Source organism: Cupressus sempervirens, chromosome 3, assembly GCF_028749045.1.
Source record: "Cupressus sempervirens isolate cs-2001-9-10 chromosome 3, ASM2874904v1, whole genome shotgun sequence".
Classification (NCBI taxonomy): Eukaryota; Viridiplantae; Streptophyta; class Pinopsida; order Cupressales; family Cupressaceae; genus Cupressus; species Cupressus sempervirens.
The window spans coordinates 679,292,577-679,320,232 of record NC_143120.1 but is presented as its reverse complement, the minus strand read 5'-3'; the positions used below and the strand labels follow the sequence as shown (position 1 = coordinate 679,320,232).

General features: G+C 33.6%; 1 pseudogene; it reads right to left on the bottom strand.

Moving 5' to 3' along the window:
* The window catches only part of LOC149568550 (endoglucanase 25-like), a 136,049-nt pseudogene that overhangs the window by 94,461 nt on the left and 13,932 nt on the right, over nt 1–27,656 (bottom strand).

Below are 27,656 nucleotides of genomic sequence, written 5' to 3'. Positions count from 1 at the left end.
TATATCCATCTAAACTATTGCAGAAAAGAACACACTGAAATAAACATCACAGTGAACTAAACAACCAAACTAAATGTGTGGTTCCTCCCAACCGTCAATAACATCATAAGACTATCGTGGGTCCTAGCCATCCCCCACGTGTAACATCCCAAGCCACTGACCAGATCATCGGTACTGTCGTAATAGAAACATCACTACTAAAAACATGCAACAATATAAGCATAAAGAAATCTAACATGCTAGTAGTAAAGCATAAGATAATCCTACAGTAGATAACATCATCTATCACATGCTAAATAGTAGTAAGCAACAGATATACTACTAAAGCAAATTACATCATCTAATCATATGCTAAACATCATGATAAGGGAATGCATCAAATAAACTAACATCATCTAAACATGATATCCAAGCATTCCAATGAAAGCATAAATCACAAAGAAGCATACTCTGAAACTCGAAGTACCAAGTGAAAGCATCCAGCAATAGTCGCACTAGAACAAAGATCATCTCTATACATCGATCTCTAGCAGTGGTGAAGGTAGCTACGCATCCCAACCATGTGGAACCCGTAGGTCCACACCCGCCATGCTGATGGAGATAAAGATCCAACCACAAACACACATAAAGCACAACATCCATGGCTAACACTCACGCCAGATAGTATGGTGGTTGCAATCAAGAACCTAAGACAATGCAAGGAGTACAGGTCCTGGTCAGACACTCAACAGGCTAATAAGTAGGGACTAACATCATGGAGAGTGGCTTGGCATCGAAAAGTCCAAGCTCTGATCTATGTAGCTCAACTCCCTCAACGGAAGGCCAATACACAAAAGTACCATTTTATTATCTTAAGTTTTATTACCAGTCACACATTTTATTTAGTTATCACTTATTTAAAACTTCCTATCCTCCACCAACCCTATGGGACTAAGGTCACTAGGTTGCGAGATAGAAGCCCCGTCCATATGCTACCCTATCTAACCCATGCTCATCCTATGACAAGTGTCCGTGGGCATGCATACTCCCATCCCAACCCCAATGATCATAACTTTTGGAAGTACCATAGAAGATTGAGCCTCGCAAGTCACTCGACAAATATACGCGTACATACTCGTGTGTGGCACACCACCATCATGAAGATCATAACACAAGGATAGGAATGGGAACACAATGCAAAGAAAACACCCAACTGAAAGAAACACAGGAAGAACAGATTCTACATGAATCCCAAAGCCTATAAAATCATACATCATGAAATCACTCAACCAGCCTCAATCTGAGAGTATGGATTCTACACGAATCCTAATGATGTAACAAGACCAAACATCATGAACTCACTCAACTGGCCTCAATTCGAGAGTATGGATTCTAGACGAATCTTAGCATTCATGAAACAAAAGCAAAGGTCTAAAAGAAACCATAACAGGTATAAAATCACTCAACCGAACACAACATCAAGAATATGGATGCAACACGTATCCCAATGCAACATATAAGTGCAGAAGTGGTATGACTGATATCCAAATAGATCATCTAAGTGCATGACCCACATTGTGCCAAGAAAACTCGAGAAAACAGGGCGGCATGCAAAATGATATAAAAATCCCAAATTTTGGAAAAACTTCAAAACTAAAACCCATTTGTCCTTTGGGTTCAAAAACCCCAAAAATCCAAAAATAAATTAAAATGGACACCGTATGCAAAAATGGCCAACATAATGGTGCAAAATCTCAAATCCTCATCCCGAAAAATAGGGAAATGTTCGTACCCGCCCAAGCAGGTAGAACTAAAATAAAAAAATGGAGGGGAACACTAGTTCTCAGCCTCCAAACAAATGGCTACCAAAAACAAAAATAGAAATGGAGCAAAAACAATAAAATAGGAAAGCCCTACCTTATAGCCAAAAGGGCAAAATGGGAATCTGAACCATAAAATAAATATCCTACAGAAGTAGCTAAAAATCATGGCAATCCAAAGTTTCCCTGAGCTAGATCCAATGAGCCCAACCTCGCGACAATCCCATGCCCGTAGCTCCCACAAGGAACAAAATAATAAATCCTCATGAAGAGGATTTTTGATTTTACTCTCCAACTTTCCAATTTGAAAGTGAGAAGTGAGGAATTAAATTCCTCTTTGGATACTTATTCACTTTTCGAGTAAAAATTGATTAGGGCAAATAATCAGCAAACCTAGTTAAATCCCGAATCGACCCAAACGAAAATAGGCTATTCCTATAAATAGGAATTCATCTATGGCAAAGATGGAAAAAATTAAAATAAATCAATTAAAAAGCCCGAAAACCCAAAAACACATAAATCTCCTTAATAACTTTCACGACAATGCGAACCTCTAAATGCACAGACACACTTACTGGTCTAATCACATAATCAAAATGAGTTCGAATTTAATAATCACCAAAAGGTTTAAATTAAACATTTAATTAAGGATACGTCGACCATACAAGGATGACATTGGTAAAATATGAACGGCTGAATCACTAACTCCATGTGCCACTGCCAAGGATATAAATCCTGCACACTAAGTAACACGATCAAGTGCAATTGCATATAATAACATAGCCGAAGAAATAAATTCATTAAATCACCTAATTTAACCATTTTTAAATTATATTAAAATAATCTATTTACATCACTCATGTTCACATAAAGCATAACAACGCAGGAATGAAGTAAATAACCATAGCATTAAATCCATCACCTAACATAATCAGAGGTATGTCCAAATACCAGATAACTAGATATCGTCATAAAACACACCGTCATCTCAAAATGGCATCATCATGCAATATGATTAACTGAACAACATAGTAGTCTAAAATCTATGATACAGGAATCAAAGTGTAACATTTGACCTTCAGGTCCTCTCAAATGTAAACATAACATGAGTAACAAATATCTCTCTGATCAAAATATAACAAGGTAAATGTCCGCAACACATAACCAAATAATCCCACATGAACAATATATTTCTAATCATTAATGCATTTAATAAAGATTGATTACTCTGCATTAAAAAGGCATTTAAAACACAAGCAAACATAGTCATAAACATGACTAACCACTACTACAAGAACCTAGTCTAGTGTAGCATGGTAATAGAACATACTGCAATCCCTGCACACATCTCAAGGTAATCATGAAACAACCTCATGATACCCCATCTATCCTGGTAACCACTGGCACAAACCTCAGTGAACCAAAAATCACATTATAATCTCAAAGATTAGTCAAAAGCATAATCAAAGCAACTAATACAGAAACATAAATCTAAACACCTCGATGGTGTAGACCACTCAAGGTCACAATCATGATCTCATCACAACAAAAGATCAGCAAGGTTGCATCCATCAGGGTGACTTATAGAAGTCAAATGGGAGAGGCACTACAATTCAAATGAGAGTTATTAAAATAAATCATCTTTTCATCTCTATATAAGACATGCTTCTTTCTCATTCTTTAGAATACACACTCACTATGTAGTACTTGTAATAAGCCTCTCTCTCTCTCTCTCTCTCTCTCTCTCTCTCTCTCTCTCTCTCTCTCTCTCTCTCTCTCTCTCTCTCTCACACACACACACACACACACACACACACACACACACACACTTTGAAAGGGGTTTTCTTTGCTTTCCCCTTTCAAAAATCATCTGTTTCCTCTCGTGTTTCTCTTTGGAAAGATCTCTTTGGTTTTGAGTTTATTGTAACTATTATCATAACTAGATCTCTTGGATTATTCTAATCCATTTTATTTTGATAGCATTCTTTCACTTTTTCAACTAACTATTTGTGAAGGAATGATGAAACCCTAAACCTAAGAGTAGAAAATGAAGATAGACACACTAAAATTAAGGTCAAAATGAGGATAGACTTATAGACAATAAGTCATGAAGAAAGAAGATAATAAAACAATGACCTAGTCTGATCATCTACCATTGCGCCTAGTCCCACATTGATGGTTAATATAGTTTCCATTCATAATGATTAGAAGTATTTTCTTGTTCATATAATAGAGAAAATAAAAAATCATGAAAATGTTCACATTGAACTCAAAAGGAGTCTTGAAATGAACATTATACATAGTCCATTGTAGAGGATCAAGATTATGAATGGTCATCAAGTCTCTTGTGTGTGAAAGATAGTGGTAAGAGGATTGTTCACTAAGATGCTTGCTCATGTGAAATTGAATATTAGTAAATATGATTTCAAATTGCTTTGAGATTGAAATGACTTGGTCAACATATATTAAGGCAAGTTACAAACTCACTTATTTTGTGGGTTTTCCTAGTTAGTTAAAAAGGTAAAACCATCCATTTTAATTATTTTTTATCAATAAAAATGATAAGTAAATGAAAATTCTAGATCTAATATGTACTTGGACACTAGGAAGATTATTATTCTAACTAAACACACCATAATACAGTCCACTTGATAAAGCTCTTACATGTTTGACAATTGTCTTAAGAGTAGCTAGCCAAAGGTAAGAGTTATTCCCTCTGGAAAAATACATCCATACAACACCCCCACATATTAATAATAATATCTAGATGAATTGTAAAATTGTATGACTTTAGGATGTCCAGAGTTGTATTTAGTCTTCTTACCACTATCCCTTACAAATTCATATACAAGATCAACACCTCTAACCAACTTACTTGAGTAGGTATTGTCATTATTGAATACAATACATGATACAACTAGTGCAACCACCATCTCAGCTACCAAGTCAAGGTTAGTATTGGCTTGAATTACAAGATGTGCATATTCCATATCTTTAGGTCTTATCCAACAAAAATGATCATCTAGAGTTTTTGATCCATTGACTGCATGTCCCACCCATAAACACGATTTACAAAAATATATGTATTTTTCATTTTCTTGTCCTATCACCAAGTGAAAGAGAAAAAAATAATGATTTAGGATGTAGGATGACATCATTAAAATATAACAATAAAAAGTTGTCATATGCTATAATTAATTTCCACTGATGAATTTTGTTCTATTTTTTTTGTTAAAAATTACACTATGCAACTTTAGAGAGAGAGATTGTACCACATACATATAAATAAATAAATTGCCAGAACTGTAAAATGTCTAGCACTAGCTTGACATCCCTAACAATATGATATTTCAAAGAATTGCTGATCCGGGGGATATTTTCACCAAAAATTGAAGTATCTCCAAAACTCCAACAATCGGCATCATTTTAAAGTCTTCAAAATTCTACACCCAATGCAATTCGAACAAGTAAAAAAGAAGATCGTATGCAAAATTTACAACCAGTCAAAGTTTGGTCAAACTAGGTACAAAGGTCATCAAAAGGTGAAAATAAAATCATCTCAAAAGTGGTCAAAAATGGATTTCAAATTGAAGATCTCGTCAAGAGCTTTCGAGCAACATTTGTTTCATCAAAAATGGAGTTCGTATGTGAAAGATATGTCCAATTGAAGTTTGAGATGATGAGGTGGAAAAAATAATAATAATAAATTTTAAAAATAAAATAAAAAAATAAAAAAAAATTGAGAGTGGTGTCGAGATTTGAACTCGTGACCACCGGTCCCCAGAATCTAGCCGGTGGTCGTTACACCACCGGCGGCCTTTGAAGATCATTTAAGAAATGTTCTATTTATGGTTTTAGTGGCGGTGGTAATTTGAGTTAAAGACAAGAGGTCGGTGTGGGGGTTGGAACCGTCGACCTCCATTGTCATAAAAGAGTTCGCTGCCATCACGCCACGTGAGTGGCTTTGCATATAATATGCATGGTTTTTATTTACCTTTAAACAATGTTGATTCCTCTTTCCCAATTAAGGGGATTTGTTGGAAACTAACCCTCCAAAAGAGGATAATGACAAATTCCTAAAATGACTAAGGCCTAATTTTGAAGGTGGACTGTAGTAAAGGCCTATTATTAGATTTTTTTTTGTTTTTGCCCTATTTTAGGCAAATATTTTGTATAAAAAGAGGGGTTAGGGGCCTTTTCGAGGCATGAAAATAAGGGAGAAATTATGCAAATGTTGACAGAGAGTTTGTCTATGTGGAGACTTAGTGATTTTTCCTACACATAGAGGAATTTTGCTGTGTGTGCTTGAAGGGAATTGTCACAAATCACTTGTATTTATTTATTGGAGTTAATTGGATCATTCCCCCTATTGGAGTTGGACCCGGAGACGTAGTCCTTCTCAGACGAACTCCAAAATCAAATGTGTTGTGTCTCTATCTCTCTTTCTATCATCTCATTCTGTGTTTTCTTATTTGCAATTACATTAATTTTGCTTTATTAAATCTTTAAAATTAACTTTATGTAATTGGTTAACATTATCTGTAATAAGTCCTAGATCCTAGAAATTGAATCAAATTTGGTATCAGAGCTTTGTTGGACTAGTATTGCAGATTTGAATGTTAACAAGATCCAGGTTGAATCAAGGTGAAGGTGACCTTGAAAAATATAATCCTAAGATCAGAAAACGAAGAGCTAATCCACCATTCCAAATGGAAGATAAAGGTGGTGGACAAGGTTTAGATGATCAAAATGTCCAGAAGACTCTCTAGAGTTTGCAAACAATGGTAGAAGTTTTGTTACAAGAAAGAGAAGAGAAGATGCGAAGGCATGCAACTCGTGATGACAAAGGGAAAAAGAAAGGTGTTGATCGTGATCTTGATCGTGAGCCTCCATCTCCTCCCTCATCTCCCTCTTCTTCTTCTCCCCCTTCTTCTCCTTCTTCTACACATTCTGAGTCTTCTAATATTTTTAAAGGCAAACATAAGCCTCGAATTAAGTTGGATGTAAAATGAGTTAAATGTTGAGAAATTAGATGACTAGATTCAGCAAGTAGAAGTCTAATGTAGAGTCCAAAACCTTGTAGATGATGTTGATAGAATTTAGTTAGCCACTCTTCGGTTAGGTGGTGTAGCTCTAACTTGGTGGGAGAGTAGGACCCACCATGAAACTTCACGACATGGTAAGTTAAATATGTCTTGGTTAGAATTTGTTAGTGCTTTAAAGAAGCAATTCTACCCCCTAGGCCATATGCAATAGTTAATGATGAGCTGGCAACATTTTAGACAAGGGAAAGGTCAAACTGTCGAAGAATACACCCATGAGTTTCATAAAAGGGCTATTTCATTAAATGTTCCATTGTATACCCAGGAGACTTTACTCAAGTATATGCATGGTCTTCATTTTTACCTAAGGAACTCTATTCTCATCCTAAATCCTTGTAATTTGGATGAAGTATGTGTCCAGGAAACACATTTAGAGTCAAGAGGTAAGGGTACCTTCATTGATAAGTTTGATAAAAAGATGTCTAAGTCTGAGGAAAAGTCCAGAGGAAAAGGGAAGGGTAAAAAGATAGCTAAAGAAAGAGGGTGAGAAACCCACATGCTCACATTGCAAGAAAGAAGGGCATGATGATTCTAAGTGTTGGAAGCTGCATCATGAAAAGAGGCTGAAGCGATTTGGTGGAAATAAAGGCAAACAAAAGACTATTGCTGTAGCTCAATAGGATCTTGGATCTGACTTTGGAGATGAAATAAAGATCATTGCTACTAGGATCCAAGGTAAAGGAAAAGGTATTTCTCTTTCATTAGCTAATAGTTCTTCTAGCATAAGTGCAATTACTAGTGAAGATTCTTCTCCAAAGAATGATAGGAAAAGGAATGAATTGTTTCACATTCGAGTTGTCATCAAGTAAAATAAGGTTGATACATTATTTGATACGGGTTCTCAAGTTAATTTGATATCTAAGGAAAATGTTAAGAAGCTCAATCTAACTACAACACCTCATCCAAAGCCATAACCTCTTGGATGGGTTTGCAATGATGCGCAATTACAGGTAACCAAGCAATGTAAGTTAAGATTTGCTATCACTGTAAACTTTGTAGATGAGGTAGAAGCTGATGTAGTCCCTCTAGATATTTGTGGTCTTGTACTTGGGAGTCCCTATTTATATGATCAAGAAGCTATCTTCTATAGGGGGGAAAATAAGTATCATCTGTTTAAAGATAAAATTGAATACATTGTACGAGCACATAAGGTTAAGACTAATCTAGTACTAATTAATGCTGGTCAGATGAAAAGGTTAGTCAACTCTAGTAAGAATTTTGTGCTGATGATTTTAAAAGCCAAAGAAGATCAAACATCTCAGGCATTTAAGGGATGTGATCCAAAACACAAAGATAAAATGGTCAAAGTTGTTTCCGCCTATGATGACTTGTTTTAGGAACCGAAGGGATTGCCTCCCAAAAGACAGATACAGCATAAAATTTAGTTGCAGCTAGAAGCACCACTTCTAAATATTGGCATGTACCATTTATCAGTCTTGCATAATGAGGAAATCAAGAAGCAAGTTCAAAAGCTCATGGAGAAAGGAGTTATCCATCCTAGTACTTCTCCTATTGTGTTGGTTCCAAAGAAAGATGGGACTTGGAGAATGTGCATTGATTACAGGGCTTTAAACAAGATAATGGTAAAGAATAGGTACCCTCTTCCCAGAATTGATGATTTACTTGATCACTTGAAACATGCAATTTATTTCACTAAGCTAGACTTACATAGCGGATATCATCAAATAAGAATAGCAAAAAATGATATTTGGAAAACTACTTTTAAGACAAAATAGGGACTTTATGAGTGGTTGGTGATGCCATTTGGGCTTTGTAATGCACCATCTACATTCATGAGAGTCATGAATGATGTCTTTCGTCCTTTTATTGATGATTTTTTCATTGTCTATCTAGATAATATTCTTGTATTTAGTAAGTCTTGGGATGATCATGTAATTCATATAAAAGAAGTACTTGATGTATTGAGAAAAGAAAAACTCTATGTAAAGATGTCAAAATGTGAATTTGCAAAGACATCCTTAGTGTACTTAGGCTATGTCATAGGAAATGGTCAATTGAAAATAGACCCTACGAAGGTCGAATGTATTATAAAATGGCCTAAGCCAAGTATAGTTACAAAAGTCAAGAGCTTTTTAGGTGCAGTTCAGTACTGGAGAAAGTTTATTGCAAACTTCTCTTATATTGCATCACCATTGCATGCATCGACCAGTACCAAGGAAAATTTTTAGTGGGGAGGTCCACAACAAAAGGCTTTCGACACTTTGAAGGAAAAGTTGAGCACTACACTAGTTCTAGCTTTACCAGATTTACATCAACCATTTGAGATTGAGACAGATGCAAGCGGGTTTTCCATGGGAGCTGTACTCATGTAAGGAGGTAAACCAGTCTGTTACCACTCTAAAACTTTTTTAGGAGCAGTAAGTAACTATGCTACTTATGATAAGGAACTTTATGCTTTAGTTTAGAGTGTTAAAAAATGGAAGCACTACTTAATGGCAAAGGAAACTATAATCCACACTGATCACCAGCCGCTACAATATTTGCACTCACAATCTAAGTTGCAACAGAGTAGGCATTTTAGGTGGATGGGTTTTCTACAATAGTTTCATTTGGTAATTAAATATTAAAAGGGTTCCCATAACAAAGTAGCAGATATGCTCTCTAGGCCTCCTATTAAGAACACTTTAATTATCCTTCAAAATAGTTCTATGGTTCATGAAATTTTTTAGGAACAATATGCTAATGATGAGGACTTTAAGGATATTTATGCAGCTTTAATCTAGGGTAAAAATTTGGAAGAGAAATATTACTATGTGTAGGATAATTTTTTGTACCACTTGGGCAAACTATGCATTCCTAAAGATGAGCAAGCACATGTAATCCATGAAGCATACACCTCTTTGATTGCAAGACATTTTGGGGTAAGTAAGACATTAGGCCAATTGCAAAAATATTGTTACTGGCCTCGTATGCAGGAAACTGTCACCAGGTATATTAAAGGATGTGTAATGTGTGCAACTAGCAAACCAAGTAATAGGAAATTGGGTTTGTACACACCATTACCTATACCATCCCATTCATTGGAAAGTGTGTCTATGAGCTTTGTGGGAGGTTTACCTATGTCTATGAAGGGTCATGATTATTTGTATGTAGTAGTTGATCGGTTCAGCAAAATGTGTATTTTAATGCCTTGAAAAAAGAAAGTTACTGCTGAACTGACTGCTCATTTGTACTTTCAAAATGTATGGGTTCATTTTGGGTTACCTACTTCTATTGTATTAGATCAAGATTCTCAATTCTTAGGGGAATTTTGGTCATCTTTGTGGGGACTCATGGATACCAAGCTAAAGAAGATTACAGCCTTCCATCCACAGACTGACGGACAGACAGAGGTAGTGAACAAGACAGTTTTGCATCTGCTTAAAGGTTACTGTAGCAAGCATCCTAAGTTGTGGGATGAAAGTCTTCACTATGTGCAACACGCTTACAACCATGCAGCACACTCTTCTACAAAGAGGTCTCCTTTTGAGACTTGCTTCGGTTATTTTCCAAAAACACCAATGGATTTTGCTTTTGAAAAGGATGACATCATCGAGAGGCACCATGATGCAGAAAGGGCTTTGAAGTTCATCCAGAAGGTCCAAGCAATCCATCAGGTAGTAGAAGCATAGTTGGAGTAGAGCCAAGCAAAATACAAGGCTCGCCATGATAAGCATCGCATTGGTCATCAGTTCCAAGTTGGTGATAGAGTTTGGTTACATATCAGTAAGGAAAGAATGCAAGGTGAAGGAAGGAAGCTCAAGCCTATCAGGTATGGTCCTTTTAAATCCTAGAAAAGATTGGTACTAATGCCTTCCACCTTAATCTTCCTCCATACATGAAAATTTACTCACTTGTCAATGTTGAGAATCTGAAGTTGTATGAGCCTCCAATGATCTTGGATGAAGACATCAGTGTTTAGGTTCCATCAATTGATTATCTTTCACCAGAGTATATGATAGAATTGCCAGAAGATGTCATCCTTGATAGGAATGTTAGAACTTCACGAAGAGGACTAGTTGAATACCTCTGAGTGGGATTGAAGGGGATGCATCCAAGCAAAGCAAGATGGATGGAGATTGGTAAAGTGAGGGAGAAATACCATCACCTTCTTTTTGAGTAATCCAAACTTTTAGTGGTTCGAAAGCTTCTCAATGGGGAGGCTTGATCTAGGGGATATTTTCACCAAAAATTGAAGTATCTCCAAAACTCCAACAATCAACATCATTTTAAAGTCTTCAAAATTTTGCACCCAATGCAATTTGAACAAGAAAAAAAGGAGATTGTACGCAAAAGTTATAGCCAGTCAAAGTTTGGTCAAACTAGGTACAGAGGTTGTCAAAAGCTAAAAATAGAATCATCTCAAAAGTGGTCAACAATGGATTTCAAATTGAAGATCTCGTCAAGAGCTTTCGAGCAATGTTCATTTCATCAAAAATGGAGTTCGTATGTGAAGGGGATGCATCCAAGCAAAGCAAGATGGATGGAGATTGGTAAAGTGAGGGAGAAATACCCTCACCTTCTTTCTGAGTAATCCAAACTTTTAGTGGTTCGAAAGCTTCTCAATGGGGAGGCTTGATCTGGGGGATATTTTCACCAAAAATTGAAGTATCTCCAAAACTCCAACAATCAACATCATTTTAAAGTCTTCAAAATTCTGCACCCAATGCAATTTGAACGAGAAAAAAAGGAGATTGTACGCAAAAGTTATAGCCAGTCAAAGTTTGGTCAAACTAGGTACAGAGGTTGTCAAAAGCTGAAAATAGAATCATCTCAAAAGTGGTCAACAATGGATTTCAAATTGAAGATCTCGTCAAGAGCTTTCGAGCAATGTTCATTTCATCAAAAATGGAGTTCGTATGTGAAAGATATGTCAAATTGAAGTTTGAGATGATGAGGTGGAAAAAATAATAATAATAAATTTTTTTTAAAAAATAAAAAAAATAAATTAAGAGTGGTGTTAGGATTTGAACCCATGACCACCGGTCCCCAATACCCGACCGGTTGTCGTTACACCACTAGCAGCCTTTGAAGATCATTTAAGAAATGTTCTATTTATGGTTTTAGTGGTCATGGTAATTTGAGTTAAAGACAAGAGGTCGGTGTGGGGGTTGGAACCACCAACCTCCATTGTCATAAAAGAGTCGGCTGCCATCACACTAGGTGAGTGGCTTTGCATATAATATGCGTGGTTTTTATTTACCTTTAAACAATGTTGATTCCTCTTTCCCAATTAAGGGGATTTGTTGGAAACTAACCATCCAAAAGAGGATAATGACAAATTCCTAAAATGACTAAGGCCTGATTTCGAAGGTGGACTATTGTGAAGGCCTATTATTAGATTTTTTTTTGTTTTTGCCCTATTTTAGGCAAATAATTTGTATAAAAAGAGGGGTTAGGGGCCTTTTCAAGGCATGAAAATAAGGGAGAAATTATGCAAATGTTGAGAGAGAGTTTGTCTATGTGGAGACTTAGTGATTTTTCCTACACATAGAGGAATTTTGTTGCATGTGCTTGAAGGAAATTGTCACAAATCACTTGTATTGATTTATTGGAGTTAATCGGATCGGTCCCCCTATTGGAGTTGGACTCGGAGACGTAGTCCTTCCTGGAAAAACTCTGAAATCAAATGTGTTGTGTCTCTATCTCTCTTTCTATCATCTCATTCTATGTTTTCTTATTTGCAATTACGTTAATTTTTCTTTATTAAAGCTTTAAAATTAACTTTATGTAATTGGTTAAAATTATCTATAATAAGTCCTAGATCCTAGAAATCAGATCAATTGCTTGCAATAAATCATGATAAAAATATTTATCTACTAGGGGACATTTTTTTGTGCGCCTTCTTTTGTAGACATACATGAGAGAGGGAGAGAGGATTCTCTAGCCATATCAACACAAAAAATAGAAGTAATCGAAAAGAAGTAGTTATGTGGTTGGACAATCTTCGATATTCTTTTGTTCAAACAAGAGAAGATCAAATAGTCTAGAGAGAAAAGGAAAGGTATAAGAACCCTCCATCCTCTCCCATTGGATAAAATCCTCCCCTTCCTTGTTCTCCTTTCATTTCAATATCAATATCCACCCCATGAGATTAAGTTAGTAAGAAGAAATTTTAGTACATGACAGAGGCAAAACTTGGCTGAAAAAAGTATCTCAAGCTTGACCCTCAATCTTCATAACAATTGGAAATAATTGAAGAAAAAGTCATAGTACTCAGAAAGTATTCTCCCTTCTATAAATGAGTAAACCTCTATAGATTTCTCACAATTGTAGACAAATATTTTTCCAACATTTTATAGATTTTCAACTAGATCTATGAACAAGTATAATTAACTTAATTAAGATGATATGTGTAATGGTTTAATCCAGTTAGAGAGGGAACACCATCCTTCATCCCCTTGTTCAAACAATAATGAAAAAAAATCTTAATCCAAACTATACCTTTAGCGATTCATACATATTAGTCTTCTTCTTTACAACATTCAAATAGATAGTTTGTATTCATGCTTCTTGTGTACTATAAAGTATCATATTACTAATGAACTAAAAATTTGGAAACTTTGTAAACTAGATCTGGAGAAATATTGTTGGCCCAGATTGAAAAAATAAATAAAATACATAGAAAGTGGAAACCATTTATTATTTCTTATCACTTCTCACTACCAGAACAATAAAGAAAATTTATAAAAGAGACAACAATAACAATTATAAATTGTTATACAAAACTGTCGAAGCTAAAAACAAACTATTACAAATAAACTAATAAAAAAGAAAACCTAATCTAATATTTAGAGTTTAAGAAGCCTGAAAATTAATATTAACATCCCCCCCTTAATCTGAAGGGATTAAATCAAGAATTCCTCTAAACTTTTCAAACTTTTCTCTGCCTAATACCTTAGTAAAAATTTTTGTTGGCTGATCTACAATGGAACAATATTTCAGCTGTATACTGCCATCTTTTACATGATGCTGAATGAAATGATACATTATGTTGATGTGCTTGGTTCAATCATGAAATATTTGATTTTTAGTCATTTTGATAGCAGATTGATTTCAATGAGGAGTGGTGTTGAGGAAACCTATGGTGCTTGCAAGTCTTCAAGAATCCTTCTAAGCCATAAAATTTCTCGAGTTTCTTTAGATGCTGCAATATATTCAACTTCAGAAGAAGAGACAGATGGGACTAATTATTTTTTAGATTTCCAAGAGATTGCACCAGACCCAAGGTGCATTAAAAAACTAGTAGTAGATTTACCATCTGTTGAGTCACCTGCATAATTTGAATCTGAATATCCATTCAAAGAAAACTCTTTTCTTTTAAAGTATTTCAGCCTATAATGTTGAGTGCCTTGTAGATACAGAAAAAATATTTTAGCAACTAACCAATGAGTTTGTCTAGGTTGTTGCATAAACCTAGAAAGAACTCCAACAACAAAAGCAATAATTGGATGAGTGGTTGTAGCATAGATCAAACTATCAACAAGTTTCCTATATAAAGTTGCACCAACCAATGCCAAGGAGTTATCTAATATGAGTTTGATATTTTTCTCCATGGTAGTACTAAGTGGCTTGCAATCAACCATGCCAAACTTCTGCAAAAGATCACCAATGTATTTTTGCTAGGTAATAAAAATAGAATAAGGTTTTTGAATCATCTCAATACCTAAATAGTAATGAAGCTGACCTAAATCAATCATATCAAAACCTTGCTTCAATTTTTGTTTCACATTTTGAATAGTATTTTCATCACTACCAGTGATAAATAAGTCATCCACATAAACAACAAGATAGATAATAATGTTATCAGTCTTTTTAACAAAAAGTGTTGCATCATCAAACTCAAAATGCTGGAAATTCAACTTCAATAGATGCTCAGTAAGATTTTCATACCAAGCTTGATGAGCTTGTTTCAAGCCATATAAAGATTTTTTGAGCTTTCATACTGATGTTCTTTCCCCATTGCTGACATACCCTTCAGGTTGAGTCACATAGACTGTTTCTTTAAGATCACCATTTAAGAACATAGTTTTGACATCCATTTGGTAAATTTTCCACCCACTTTGAGGTGCAAGACTTAACAAAGCACAGATGGTGGTCCATTTTGTTGTAGGTGCAAATGTTTCATCAAAATCTATTCCCTCTTTTCGAGAATATCCTTTCGCAACAAGTTGAGCTTTATGTTTTTCAAGGGTGCCATATGCTTTATATTTATTTCTAAAAATTCACTTACAACCAATAGGCTTACAACCAAGTGGTGGGTCAATCAACTCCCATGTGCCATTCTTTATTAAGGCATCATACTCATCCTACATAGCCTACCTCCAAACTTCAATGTCTTTAGCTTCAATATAGGAAGTTGGTTCAAAGTCACTTGCAAGATTGAGTTCATCAATAGACTCTATATTATCTACAACATTGGATTGAGCTGCTAGCTTCACCTTGTAAAAACTTCTTGTACCTATTTTTCCTATTTCACTAGGTCTTAAGTCTTTTAAAGTTTCTTGGATTTGTTTTTCCCACTTATGAGAAGATTTTGGTTGCACAAAAGAAGTTGTAGTAGTTTCCAATGGTTCAAAAATTTCACGAGCATTGGTTAATGAAGTTTCTTCTTGTTCATTCATAGATGGATCAGCTCAATTTTGAGGTACAGATGCAACATGTGAATCATTAAAGGTGAGGCTAAATAAGTTGGATCCCCCCTAGAATGTATAATCTCATAGGAATTTTCTTTCCAAGGAGAAAATTTTGACAGTTCTTCTAGATGTTGACATTCAATATCTTGAACATTTTTACAAGTTTCACAAAATGCTACATCACATGTAATGATGAGTTTTTTATTAGCTTCATCATACAACCTATAGGCTTTAGAGGATTCAAAATATCCAAGAAAGATGCATTTAAAAATATGATTTTGCAACTTACTTCTTTTGTCTTTAGGAATCAAAGCATAGCAAGTGAACCCAAAAATTCTAAGATGTTGAATAGAAGGAGGATATCTGAACCAAACTTCATATGGAATTGCCTGATGAAGTGCTGATGATGGAGACCTATTATGAAGATAAACTACAGTTCTTGCTGCTTTAGCTCAAAAATACAACTTGATTCCTTTAAAGTATAACATTGCTCTAACCATATTCATGATGATTCTATTCATTCGTTCAAAAACTCCATTTTTTTAAGGAGTACTTGGTATAGTGAGATGATGTTGAATCCCATGTTGACATAGATAATCTTTAAAAATGACAAAAGTAAATTCTCCACCATTGCCTATTCGGAGAGTACCAATTTTACATTGAGCTTGATTTTCAATCATAACATAAAATATTTTTAAAGTTTCAAAAGCTTGTAATTTTTGCTGCAAGAAATAAATCCAAGTCATATGACTATAATCATCAATGAACAACATAAAATACTTAGACCCTCCCACAAGGAATTTATTGGTAAAGGCCCACATAAATTTGAATGGATAAGCTGTAATTTTCTCTGTGCCCTCCAATTGGATCGAGGGGAAGAATTTCTTTGTTGCTTGGAAAGAATGCATGCTTCACACTTTTCAACACATTTAGGAAAAATAGGTAAGCCATCAACACCATTCTTTTTCTTGATATAAATTTTATCATAATATATATGACCAAATCTTGCATGCCACAACATAGTAGTAGATAGATTACCTTCCTTAGTAAGATATACAATTTTTTTAGAAAGAGCAGGAGTGCAATTTAATTTTAATAATCTTCCATCCTCACTTCCAATCAACATAATTTGATTATTATATTATTTTCTTGCAACAACCTGAGCATCTTTTAATAGAATAGAATAACCTTGTTGGTGAATCAATACTAGAGATAGTAAATTGTGTTGTAACTGAGGAATAAATAAAACATCATGAAGCACAAAATATGGAAGAATAGGCAACTTAAATTGAATAGTTCCTTTTCCAATAGCTTTGACACTTGGTTTATCAGCTAAGTAAATTGGACCACAATCACTCTATTAAATTCTTCAAAGTAATCACATCTAAATATCATGAGTTGTGTGGCTCCATTATCTAAAATCCAATTATCATACCATGAGGAAGTAGATGTAGATTCTAAAACAGAAAGAACATATTGATCACCATCACTATCACAAGCAAATTGAGTTGCACTTGAAATTTTATCATCTAAAGGTTTATCATATTATAAACTTTGGTTTTATCCTTTTTCTTAAAAGAGTTTCCTTTAAAACTTTCTATCTTATCCCAAGAGAGTTTGCATTCATGTGCTTCATGACTACCTTTTCTACCACATCTTTTACAACATAAAAATTGCTATCATTTTGATTATCAATTTTCTTCCATTGACTTCTACCTTTTCCTCTATCATTATGATCACCTCTTGAAGCTATTTTATTTATAGGATTTTCTTGATAAGCAAGACAAACATTTTCATTTGGACTATTTATTTTCCTTCCAAATGCTTTCTCACGCTCTGCTAGATTTTCAACCAATAGATCAAAACTAATGGTTTCTAACTGGTTGCTTGCTTGAAGAGACTCTAGAAATGTGGAATGTGTTGGAAGAAGTGCTTTGATAAAAGTTGTGAAATAAATATCAACTTTCCCACCTACAACATCAACATCTTGTTTTATAGCTCTAATTTTTGAAGCTAGACTCATAACATCACCATTTTTCAATTCAAAATTGAATAGTTTTAACTGCAATTGAATAAACTCTAACTTTGAATGAGAATCAAATAATTTTTTTAATTTATGAAGGGCATCCCAAGAAAGTTTGAATCCTTGTATATGTTGATACACTTCTCCATTAACAAAAGCCCTTATCAAAGCTAAAGCTTTTGAATTTTTATATAACCATATTTCTTTTTCTTTAGCATTAGTTGGTTCTACAGGTTGAGTATTTCCATCACATCTTTTGGATCATAAAATATAAGTGTATTTTCCACTTTTCTATGCCATTCCATCTAATTATCTTTTCCAAATAATGTTTCCCCAATTAATGAAACAATAGATTGCATTGTGAATATAGAAAGAAACACAATTTGCATAGATTGTAAATGATTGTTGAAATTTTCTTGCCAAAGTTTAGCAATGTAATCAAATTGTAAAAACTTTATCAAGATTAAATCAATTTCACCTAAATTCGCTCTCTTTTATTTTGCTTCATCAAAAAACACTCCAATCTTCAGAAGTTTTGCACATAGATTAATTCCAATGCTCTGATACCACTGTTGGCCTAGATTGAAAAACAAAATAAAATATGTGGAAAGTGGAAACCATTTATTATTTCTTGTCACTTCTCACTACCAGAACAATAAAGTAAATTTATAAAAGAGATGGCAATAACAGTTATAAACTATTATACAAAAATGCCAGAACTAAAAACAAACTATAACAAATAAACTAATACAAAAGAAAACCTAATATAATATTTAGAGTTTAAGAAACTGGAAGATTAATATTAAAAAAATATAAGCATTTCATTCCCATACACCCATGTAAGAGGCAGGTTTCATTGCGTACTTAGCAATGCAAACAAACTATAGTTTACCTTATTTAGATTAAAGATGATTTGTGGTTAATTTTGTTGAAACTTGACAGGTTTTTCCAAATGAGTGACACTAAAAGATAGCCTTCAAATAATTTCATAATATTTCCTTAGATATCCCATTATGAATTTGAACTTGGGTAGCCAACAAGAACCCAACATTTTAACCATTTGATCTGAACTCCCAAAACATGGAAAATCATTTGTAACAAAAAGAAGTGCACTGGAAGGAAGAGACTTTTTTCCTTAACTCTTTTGGAATCTAATTCAGCAAAGCTAGAAAGAGGTGACACAATAAATGACAAAAAATAAAAGTGTATCAACTATAATCTATAAATAGAAATGTATAAAGCCTTGAGAAATATGTACTTGGATAAGATATATGTCAACAAATACAAAAGTTTCAATTATGGATAATAATAATTAAGAAAGTTAACATCATGAATTTTTAAAAAGTGAATGTTAGACGTGATTATTTTTCTAGAGCCTCTCTTCACACACTTTGGATGTTATCATACAAGAACAAAGCTAAATAAAAATTGAAAACTAATCCACACATTTAGTACATTTCATACATCGGAACACATGAGTCCCCTACTTGTTTGATTCAAAGAAAACTTATTACTGTAAATGCAAACATAAAATTTTTTTTTTTTAAAGGAAGGATATTTTCAAGTAGTATAAAGTAAATTGATTTCTAGTTGAATTCATACCTATATTTTTCTTTTCACACCAATGAATCCATCTCTAGTTGTTGTGAGTGTTGGATTTGATCCTTGAATAGCCATCATTGAACCCTATATACCAAAATAATGCATATAAAAAATTTCAAAAAATGTATATTAATATACCAAAAAGTTGATCTTCTTAAAATTCTCAACATATACAAGATTATAAAGAATTACTCACTTGTCCTAGTGGAATAATTGCATGAAATATATCTACTCCAAACATTCCAAGAATGGATAAAGTAAAGGTTCCTATGAACAACAAAACAAATAAGCATTGTTTCCTCTAGATGCACATGCTAGAGTTAGGTTGAAACATTATTGTAGAGAAATCAAAGTATAGCTATGCATTTCTTAAATAGCAATGCATAAACTAAAATATTGCCCTTGAATTAAACTCTTGAGGTTGAAGTTTCTTTGCACAATATTTCTCAACAAGTTCCTTCCACCTTTGAGAAAGTAAATATAGGCCTACATGTAGCCCCCCAAAGAAATGGCATTATGATAATTAGTTTTGAATATGCTACATATAAATAATAACTAATGGGAATACCTTAAAAGGAGTCAATTCACCTAAGAGAAAATTTAAAGAGATGACAATTCCTAGTCTATATATAGAAAATAACCATTAAAGTATTTACTATGACATAATTCTTGAGGAACTTCTATGTTTGCATTTTATTAAAAAATTGATGACTTGAAATGGATAGTCTACAAACTATTGACATAAAGGTCAATTTGTCTATTAGTGACTCAACACTTAGTCAATTGGTTACATTGTTACTAAACTATACAATTCCTACCAAGCCTATCATTTAGTTTGCAGTGTTAACCAAGTGATTTAGTTGTTCCCAAACTAAGTAGTTAGAATACAATATCTTCTAAGCACCTAAGCTAGTTTGTAGTGTTTTCCAAGCTATGTAGTGTTTACCAAGCTTAGAAAATAAAGTTTAGTGCAAACTGAGCATAGCAGAGCCTACCAAGCCAATCATTGGAAGTGAAGAAGATTGTAGTGTTAACTGATCTCTATAGTGCTAAACAAGTCCAATAGTATCTACCGATATCATAGGGTTAACAAAGTGGATCTAGTGTTGACCGAGTCATGTAGTGTTTACCAAGTGATTCAATTACTACTGAGTTTCTCAGAGTTCATTGAGTCACACAATGTTGACCAAGTTCAAGTTACTTGGAAGTGATTAGTATGGACTGAGCTTCAAGTTCAACCAAGTGCCAAAGATTTCTAAGCCTTGATAGTATTTTCCATGTATTAGAACATCACTGAGTTTTTCTTTAGAACCCGAGTTACAACAATTGGGCTGACTTTGTGAATTGTGATGAAATTGGTATTGTAACTAACTCTTGTAAGTTTAAATTTGGATTGGTATATATGTAATACATTATATAATATCCAAATAGATAAGATGTGTAAAGAGTGTATGATGAGAAGAAGTGTGAATTGAAGTAGGCTACAAGAAGTATAAGGGACAACAGAGATTTATCTATCATAGTCAGGTGATCATTGTAATTCAAGGAATCTCAACCATCAAATTAGAGTTGTAGATCAGAGATCAACCATTGGTTCATTCTAATAGGTGCATCAGCCAAATCCTTTAACATGGTAGACTTAATAGTCTTTGCTAAATCTCTTAACTGAGTGCATAATTCATTTTATGTTTGTAAATCCTTTGAAAATGTGGACCTCACAATCCTTATTGCTCATAACTTGGTAGATTACCAAAAGTGGTCAATTGCAAGCCTTAATAGGTTAACTTTATACTATAGTACTAAAGATTATGGGTATCATCCCCACCCCAGTTTTACTTTCTAATTGGAAGGTTTCTAGGTCACCATATCTTATGTCAAAATTTTATGAATGTTCATTTGCTTTCATTTTTTCATGCATACAATTAGATCATAATATTGTATGAAGGATTAATTGGTGAAGTAAGATAAAATTTTATTGGTTCCTGATTCACCCCTCCTCTCTTAGTAACCTTGCCTACCTTATATTTCCAACAATTGGTATTAGAGCTATTTAGGTTCTCACATCAAAAGTTTAACAACTTGAGAAAAGATCAGAGGCAATGGAGGTATATAGGCTAGATAAGGCTATCAAAAATAAAAATTTGGATCTTGAATTGGCCACTGGGAAACTAAAGAAAGCAAAGGAGAAACTCTCTCAATCATTGAAAAGAAGGAAAGATCTTGTGGTGCAAATGAATGATAATCTCTACACTGAAGACATAATTGAAGATATATATCCTGAAAAAAATCTAGATGAAGCTAATGAAGCAATCAAAAATATATTAGACAAGAATTTCAATCTTCAACAAGAAGTTAGAAAGTTAAAAATAGAACAAGAAATCTAATTCATGAGATTATGTGAAGTCATGGAAGAAAAAACCAAAGCCAAAGAAGATATAGAAGAAAATAATAATAAATTTCAACATCTATCCCTTTAGTAAAAAACTTCATTGATCATATGACCATTGCAAATGAAGAATTTATAAATCTAAGATTAGAGAATGAAAGACTACATAATGATCTTAACAATGAAAAGAAAACCTATGAAGGAATGATGAAATCTTAGGAAAGCATGAATAAATTGAATGAAAAAATTTAATATAGACACAAAGGCAAATATGGAATAAGATACACAGAAGAAGGTGAATCATCTTAGCAAGGAGCTCAAAAAAATCAAAGACCTACTTGCAATCATTAATGTAAGATAGGTTATACATAAAATAAATGCTAGAGTAATGGTAAAGAAAACTTCAATGGAAAGTGTTACAATTGCAATAAGCATGGTCATAGAGCAAGTTAATGTAAAGAGAAACCTAAGTTTGAAGGTAAATTTCACAATTGCAAGAAACAAGGACACAAATCTTCAGAATGCAAAACCATGCCAAACAATTTGTGAAAGCAATATTCAGATGGGATTACAATACATAGTGTAGATGTCACTATTGTGGTGAATTTGGACACATTTTAGAAAATTGTGTGAAACATCATATGAGAAAAAGAGACACTACCAAGAAATGTTTTATTTATACAGAACTTGGACATCTTGCCAAGAACTATATGAACACATGTAGAATTCAATATGAAAAGAAAGCCAAAGATGACAATATCAAAAAAAGAATGAGGCAACAATGGGTACCAAAATTTCCAAAGAATGCAAACCATGATCATGAAGTGAATGATACCTAAGTCAATGAGTTGGGTGGTCCAAACACTTCAACTTAGTTTCGCATGGAGATCACTAGAAATGTGATTCAAAAGAAGTAATCTAACATCAGTTCCAACCAGCCAAAATAATGATCCAATCAACATTTGAGATGCACAAGGATGACCAAGCATAATGAAAAGAAAAAGACCTTACCAAGAAATATTTGGTCGCAAGACCTTATAGAGAAGGGTTGAGTCATATATTGTTGTAGACTCAAGTTGATAGATCCTACTGAGTGATGGTGACTCTACGAAGTTGTAGATGTCTCCTGAGCATTAATGCATAAATTGAGTGAGGATAATTTGTCACTGAGTGAGTGTGAAGTACAAAGAATTAATGGTGATCACTCAAGGGAAATTTTTTAAAAGAAAAAAATCAAAGGCATTGTTTCCCTGCGAATTTCTAGAGCTATTAGTGCAGAGCACTTTTAGAGCCCTCGAGTGAATTGAGCATTTGTTTTTGTAGAAATTTTTTTTTTTTTAGAAGTCCTACTTAGCATGGAATCTTTGAGGAGAAAAGCAAAGAAAGGGTCTAAAATGTTACTTCATGGAGTTGATTACAAGGCACCAAACTTCAAATTGAGTCCAGTGATTGTAGAGGTGCTTGACTCAACTGGTGCACAATCACAAATTTTGCCTAAGGTATCACTTGTGCATGAAATCTATTCTTTTTATCATTGCTCAATTTAAGAACTCAAAACCCTAGAAATGAATGAAGTTTCCATCAAATTATGTGTGGATTGTGCATCAAAACCCAAACATCAACATTTGGAAACCAAGGGCTTGAACCATATCTCTCATATGCCAAGAGACTTCCAAGTCAAATGGATGAGATATATTCTAAACCATGTACATAATAGGTAGTTATGGTTGGAGAAACCTATTCAAATAACCAAGAAAATGATTCATAGAATCACTAGACTCCCAATGCTTAATTAAGCAAAGACAACTAGAACCCTAGGTTGGGTAGAACTAGAAAAATGAACTCTTGCCAAGTGGGATGGAAGAGGAATGAATATTAGTAGTGTAACAGATATGGAACTAAAATTTGGCATTCATATAATTGTACACAAGATTTATAGTTCAAGAAAATTAAACATTGTATCATGTGAAGTTGTCGATCTTTCTGACAAGGTTGTGAATAATAACCTATACTTTGACCTTGCAGAGTTGTTGTTGAATCAATTCAACAAGAATATGAAGAGCATCCAAGGATCAAAGAATAATTAATCCATGTGATATTAGATCTCTTCTAACATGTTTATTCTTCTTTACTCAAAATTTTTCCCCTTCCAAAGGTATAGTAGTATGGAGGAAAGGTGTTCCTATTTTGTATTAGATTAATGAGTATATAAAAGAGATGGGTGAAAATTTTGAAAGTATCATGGATAAGTACTTTGAAACATTGAAGGAGAAGATGAATAATAGATATAGGATCCCCAAGAAACTTGTTGAAGATTACAAGGATGATATCTATTTCATGGTGGACTGTGACAAAGTATATAGTTAAGCAATCATACCTAGAGTGACATGGGTTAAGCCTCTAGAGTATGAGATTAACATTGATGATACCAAGGATATCATAGAGGCTTTTCTAAATGAGGCTATAGATCCCAAAGCTACATACTTTGGCACATATGATGAAGCTAAGGCAATAATAGAGTTTTAGATTAAGTTACCTCAAGTAGTCAATAAAGGAAGGAAAATAGTAGAAAAGATACTAAGGCGCTAAGAAAGTAGGGTACCCTCTAATGCTTACTAAGGGAAAAGGTGATAATACTGAAGAAGATGATGCAGAGGATGAAGAAGAAGAAGAAAAATTTGAGGAAGAATAGCCTCTTAGGAAGAAAGGAAATGTTATCATAACTAGACTTGCCAAGTTATCCCCTATTGTATTCACTCGAAGGGTAGCCAAGTCAAGAAAGAAATTTAAGTTAGCTGAAAATGAAGTTGAGCAGATAATCTTTCCTACACTTAAGGAAATATTAAATAAAATGGAGGAAGGAGCTAGTATGAATTTTTTTTAATTCCTCAATTATGAGACAAGGAATGAGGATGAGGAAAGGTAGAACTACTAAAGGAAGAAGCCAGGATCAAGGGTACACTTGAAGAAATCCAAGGCATGATTCTTCCAAACATGGATGTATTGTAGAAATATATTATACATGCAAAGATACTCATCCATGATAATAACTTCTCTATAGCTAATCACATGATGGAATTACCAAGAGAAGTTTAGATTGCATTAGATGGGAGCAAGGTACTACAGGAAAATTGGGACAAGACAATGGTACTTATTATTAAGGTACATTCTAAATTCTTGTCACATTTTGGTATTAACATATAGTTGTTATATACCTTTGGAATTTATGTAGAAAAGGGGGAGTAGTGTATATAGTATGTAAATGAGGAAACTTGTATACTATATTATGTATGTATATAAGGGAGATACATGTAGGGGAGAGCAGTATACTGTACTAAGAATAAGAAAGGAATACCTTTACAAAAGCAACTAAATGAAAAATTAAAAAAATAGAGTATGTTATCGGGCCACAATAGATGGAAGTCAAAACTCAGTTGAAGATACATAATGATGGAAAATGAAGTTTTGCCTTGTAGTTTTGAATGATCAGATTACAATTTTGATAAGGTTTTTGTCACTAAAGCCAAAGAGGGAGATTGTTGACATATAGGTCAATTTTTCTATTTGTGACTCAACACTTAGTCAATTGGTTATATTGCTACTGAGCTCTATAGTTTTAATGAACTTATCATTTAGTTTGCAGTGTTAACTAAATGATTTAGTTGTTCTCGAGCTAAGTAGTTAGAATATAGTGTCTACCGAGCACCTAAGTTATTTTGTAGTATTTTCCAAGCTACACAATGTTTATCAACCTTCAAAGGAAATTTTCAATGCAAACCTAACATAGCAGAGGCTATCAAACTAGTTAGTGGAAGTGAAGAAGATTGTAGTGTTAATTGAGCTCTATAGTGTTAACCAAGACCAATAATGTATATTGAGCTCATAGGGTTAACAAAGTGGTCATGTAGTGTCAATTGAGTGATCTAGTTGTTACCAAGTTTCTTAGAGTTCACTGAGTCATATAGTTTTGACCGAGTTCAAGCTACTTGGAAGTGATTAGTATGGACTAAGCTTCAAGTTCAACCAAGTGCCAAATATTGCCGAGCATTGACAGTGTTTGTCATGTACCAGAACATCATCAATTTTATCTTCATAACCTAAATTATAATAGTTGGGTTGACTTTGTGAATTATGATGAAATTGGTACTGTAGCTGACTCCAGTAAGTTGTAATTTGGATTGGTATATATGTAATACATTATATCATATCCAAAAAAATAAGAGATTTAAAGAGTGTACGATGATCAAAAGTACAAATTGAAGTAGGCTACAAGTAGTATAAGGGACAACAAATATCTATCTATCACAATCAGGTGATCATTGTAATTCAAGGAATCTCAACCAACAAATTAGAGTTGTAGATTAGAGATCATCCATTGATTCATCCTAATAGGTGGACTAGCCAAATCTTTTAACAAGGTAGACTTAATAGTCTTTGCTAAATCTCCTAACCAAGTGCATACTTCATCATATGTTTGTAAATCCTTTGACAAGGTGGACCTCATAGTCCTTATTTCTCCTAATAGGGTAGATCACCAGAAGTGATCAATTGTAAGCCTTAATAGGTTAACTTTATACCATAGTACTAAAGCTTGTGGATATCATCTCCACCCCATTTTTACTTTCTAATTGGAAGGTTTCTGGGTCACTATATCTTGCATCAATGTGTTATGAATGTTTATTTACTTTCATTCTTTCATGCATACAATTAGATCAGAATATTATATGAATGATTAATTGGTGAAGTAAGATAAAGTTTTATTGGTTCCTAATTCACCCCTCCCCTCTTAGTAACCTTTCCTGCCTTATATTTCCAACACAAACCTTGTCTACATCATGAGGAATAGGAATTATAAGTCCTCCATCTATTACAATTGCAATTGTGACATTTATGATACTATTATATGTAAACATGTTTCCATCCTTGCAACTTGAGTTGATAGTTGGATGTCATGCTAATGCCATTGTAGATTCCTTTGCTAGTAGAAGAGTCATGGTCACCCCCTTGGACTTGAACTATATATAACCCAATACATGGGTTAACCACAAACACTTTAGAGCAGTAAATAATCTTATCCATTTTTTGCAAATATTTTATTAATTTTACTATATTAGACTATAAATTTATAATAGTTGACCAATAAAATGCACTTGAATTTATCAAAAAGTGTATTAATTATTATGGTGGACAATCACATATATCAATCATATTTTACATAACCAAATTATGCACTCTTTATGAACACACTATCAAACTCTTTTAATCAAATAATTAGGGGATTTAATTTTTGATTACTAATAAGAGTATACTATATTAGTTACAAATAATTTTAGAAAAGTAATTATTTTAGTATTATTTAATAAGTATATAGTTTACTATATTACTATCATATTACTCTCATTTCTCCTATAGTATATCTATCCATAAGAATTTAATAAAGTAAAATAAGGATAAAGTTCAACTTTTAGTTTAGTGGTTAGTTCCCCTCCACTTTTAATTTCCACATCTCTCTTGCATCTTTTGGGCACTTCATATAGGATTACTCTATAGCCTTGCTAGGAATGATGAACATTGGTTCCTCGTGAATTCTAGTAACCCTACAAACTTACTTCTCCCAAATATTTCAATGGTTAATAGGATGATTTGGGTTCTAGAATTTTCTAGTGGATTAGTAGGATTGATTGGGTTGGGTTAGGTTGGAGGGAACTCCCACCTCTTGGCACTTGATATGGGCTAGTTTTGTGAGCTTGCTAAGATTTTCATTGTCAGACTAATGAATCACTAAGTGTAATTAAAAGTGTTCATGAAAACTAAATTCACATAGTCTTTCCAAAAATTGTATTAAACTTTTTATTTGTATGCTAATATAGTATTTATAAAAATGGAATAATTTCAAAACTATACTAAACTAATGGTATTTTATAGGTATCATGCATTGCTAGTGAAATTGTATTGTTCCATGGGTTTTCTCCCCATTGGTCTTGGGTTTGATTGTGATGCATGGATGTACTATTTATGTACTAACAAAAAAAAACTACTATTTTCTTATAGTACAGAAATTGCTTTTTCTTAGAAAGAAAAGATGATTTTCTAAATTTGAAAATCAAA